Genomic DNA, 3,891 nt, shown 5'->3' with positions numbered 1-3,891 from the left:
ATTGAACTCTACTATGTATCAGGCATTGTTCTAACCAAGTCTTCCATGTGTGTTAATTCATTTACTCACTGAAAACCTATGTGGCAGATACTGTGATTATGCCCTCTGGCAGATGAGGAAGCCAAGAGTTTCATAAACTTCTTCAGTTTCCCAGCTAATAGAGGGATAGAACCAGGATATAAAGCAGGCAGCCCGACTCAAGAGACCACAATCCTAATAACTATGCTCTATTAATTCCTCAAAATTGAAATTAAACCTAAGTAACAAAACTGCTTCGGTATGAGTGCTAGGGGCTTCCCCTCTACTTTTCCATCCATCTCCTGGGCACTGTGCCTGTGCTTCATGGCATTTATTAGTGTCCTTGGCCATTAAAAAGAGAAATATCCAAATAGGTAGCTCATATGGAGTTTAGAAAAATCTTGGGACATTGTGGGGTATCACTTCTGATGACAATCCATGGATAACATGCAGGCAGCTGTTTACATAAGGTCCTCAGAAGAAAAGCCTGAAAGAAACAGCCAACACGGCCCTCCCCTAAATAGCAGTGCATAGTCTGCAGGGCACCCCATCTCTCTATGCTCACCAGCTCCCTTTCACCTGGTCCCCTCGGGCCTGGCCTGCTAATACCAACCCTCAGCCTACCACTTCACCTCTCCCTCTTCTAATGAGATGACCATCACCTGCTAGCCCAGAAAGGGGGCTCAGTAACCTGGTTCTTTCCCTATTCTCTCTCTTTTTAAAATTTATTAATTTTATTTACTTATTTTTGGCTGCATTGGGTCTTCGTTGCTGCGTGCAGGCTTTCTCTAGTTGCCACGAGCGGGGGCTACACTTTGTTGTGAAGCACGGGCTTCTCATCGCCGTGGCTTCTCTTGTTGCGGAGCATGGGCTCTAGGCGCGCAGGCTTCAGTAGTTGTGGCACATGGGCTTCAGTAGTTGTGGCTCACAGGCTCTAGAGCACAGGTTCAGTTGTTGTGGCTCACAGGCTTAGTTGCTCTGCGGCATACGGGATCTTCCCGGACCAGGGCTCAAACCTGTGTCCCCTGCATTGGCAGGCGGATTCTTAACCACTGCGCCACCAGGGAAGCCCTCCCTATTCTCTTTGTCACCTAATTTTATGTCATAGATTCTGTAGCCTGCTTCCTTAAGAATCTTCCTTTTGGATTCTCAAGGGCTCTCTCCTCTCTCAAAACCTGGCTCTTCCAAATCAAAAGTTCTGGCACTGGAATCCATGCTTCTATTGTGGGCTGCAAGAACCTATTTTATTGGTTCTTTCCTTTTTGCTTTTCTGATCTAACAATCCTAACGCTCCTCAAATCAATACAGATGCCTCCGGCTGAACAGGGAAGAAATGCTGAAACTTAAAGAGAGATTCGTATTTCAAAAACAAAACCAAAAACCCCACTTTCAAGCCAGTCAACTGCCAAAGCTTGGGACTTCCCTGGTGGTGCAGTGGTTAAGAATCTGCCTGCCCATGCAGGGGACATGGGTTCGAGCCCTGGTCCAGGAAGATCCCACATTCCGTGGAGCAACTAAGCCTGTGTGCCACAACTACTGAGCCTGCGCTCTAAAGCCCACGAGCCACAACTACTGAACCCATGCGCCTAGAGCCTGTGCTCTGCAACAAGAGAAGCCACTGCATTGAGAAGCCCATATGCACCACAATGAAGAGTGGCTCCCACTTGCTGCAACTAGAGAGAGCCTGTGCACAGAACAAAGACCCAATGGAGCCAAAAATAAATAAATAAAAATAAATAAATTTATTTTTTAACAAAAGAAATCACCAAAGTTTAAGAGTTCACCTCATTGAAGTGTTGTATTTCATTTCATTTTGTTTTGTCTCCTCCCCAAACCTACAGAAGCAATTCTTGGACATGGCTCCCTTTGCTCCAGAGTGGAAAAGAGCTCTAGGCCTTAGCTTCTGTCCTGAGTCTGTCATTAATTTACTGCAAAACTTGGGCTGGCCACATCTCTGCACTCGGTGACTGTCTGTCTCAGTTGCACCATCTACGTAACAATCATTCACCCACTGTTTATGAGGCAATTATTGTGGACAAGACCTCTTTGGGAAGGTGTCCATGCATTGCCTCTTTTCACTTCACAAGAATCCTGGGAGCAAGGAAGGTTTTTTTATCCCCATTTCACAGATAAGGCAGTTGAGGCTTATCATCCAGGTATAGTGATAAAACCAGGATTCAAACCCAGGTTTTCAGGACTTTGAAACCCTTTTCACTCTACAACTATAGTATTTTATTTTATTTTATTTTTTAACATCTTTATTGGAGTATAATTCCTCTACAGTGGTGTGTTAGTTTCTGCTTTATAACAAAGTAAATCAGCCATACATAGACATATATCCCCATATCTCCTCCCTCCCACCCTCCCTATCCCACCCATCTAAGTGGTCACAAAGTACAGAGCTGATCTCCCTGTGCTATGTGGCTGCTTCCCACTAGCTATCGATTTTACATTTGGTAGTGTATATATGTCCATGCCACTCTCTTGCTTCGTCCCAGCTTACCCTTCCCCCTCTCCGTGTCCTCAAGTCCATTCTCTACGTCTGCATCTTTATTCCTGTCCTGCCCCTAGGTTCTTCAGAACCTTTTTTTTTTTTTTTTTTTAGATTCCATATATATGTGTTAGCACACGGTATTTGTTTTTCTCTTTCTGACTTACTTCACTCTGTATGACAGACTCAGTCCATCCACCTCACTACAAATAACTCAATTTCATTTCTTTTTATGGCTAATATTCCATTGTATGTATGTGCACATCTTCTCTATCCATTCATCTGTCGATGGGCACTTAGGTTGCTTCCATATCCTGGCTATTGTTAATAGAGCTGCAGTGAACATTGTGGTACATGACTCTTTTTGAATTATGGTTTTCTCAGGGTATATGCCCAGTAGTGGGATTGCTGGGTCATATGGTAGTTCTATTTTTAGTTTAGATTAGGGGTGTGTGTGTGTGTGTGTGTGTGTGTGTGTGTGTGCGCGCGCGCTCGCGTGTGTGTGTTACTACAGAGCTGCTAAGTCTATCGTAGAGGAAATGTTAATGGGAAAATACAAAGTCTGAAATACATCTATGCATAATACTGGAAAGGGAATACCAGTAGTTGGTTACCCAAGTCAAGTGGCAGAGCCATGGGGATATCCTGGTCCAAGAAAATACAGGCAGCAAATGTGAATGAACAAGCAAATTCCCTTCTGTTGACCAATCTAGGTTGATTATGTTGTTGGGACAGTTTCTCACCCTGCTAAGGCAAGACCAGAGTTGCAAAATCTTAAAAAAGGGCAAGGCAAAGACCACAAGCATTCTGGCAAAATTGGTTTGCCGTGGCCTCTCACGCTGACTTATTTCTGCTGAAATGATAAGGATCCCCGGCAGGCCCTCTGGGCAGGAAACTCCAGTGCTTAGGGAGGGAGCCTAACTGAGAAAAGGACAATGAACCATATGCAGACTCTTGTATCCCTGACACAGCAAAACACTGTCTTTGCTCTGGATGGCAAAGTTGTTTTCCCACTCTGTGCGTGGGAGAGAGATGACGCATTCTGTGACAGTAACTGTGAACAGGTGGGGGGTGGGAAAGCAAGGGTCACTTCCAAGAGGTCTGTTAAAACTTTCACTTTTCAAAGTCTGAGGAAATAATAATGTGGCAGCCCAAGTGAAAATCTATCTGTTGCTATGCATTCAGTGTACACCTTGCTTATCCACTCAAAAGTCTGAATTAAAATTGCAGCTGTTATTTGTGTGTTGGGTTCAGACATTCTCCCATGGCCATGGCAAAGGAACAAAGGAAAATACACGTGTTGGTCGTTACACCTGCAACTGGGAAGAATGGTGGTTGATGTCAGCTGCATTCATATTGTATCTGGAATAATAATAATGCCT

The sequence above is a fragment of the Kogia breviceps genome, chromosome 12 (genome assembly GCF_026419965.1).
Source record: "Kogia breviceps isolate mKogBre1 chromosome 12, mKogBre1 haplotype 1, whole genome shotgun sequence".
Classification (NCBI taxonomy): Eukaryota; Metazoa; Chordata; class Mammalia; order Artiodactyla; family Physeteridae; genus Kogia; species Kogia breviceps.
The sequence above is the reverse complement of the archived record's forward strand: the minus strand, read 5'-3'. Positions refer to the sequence as shown.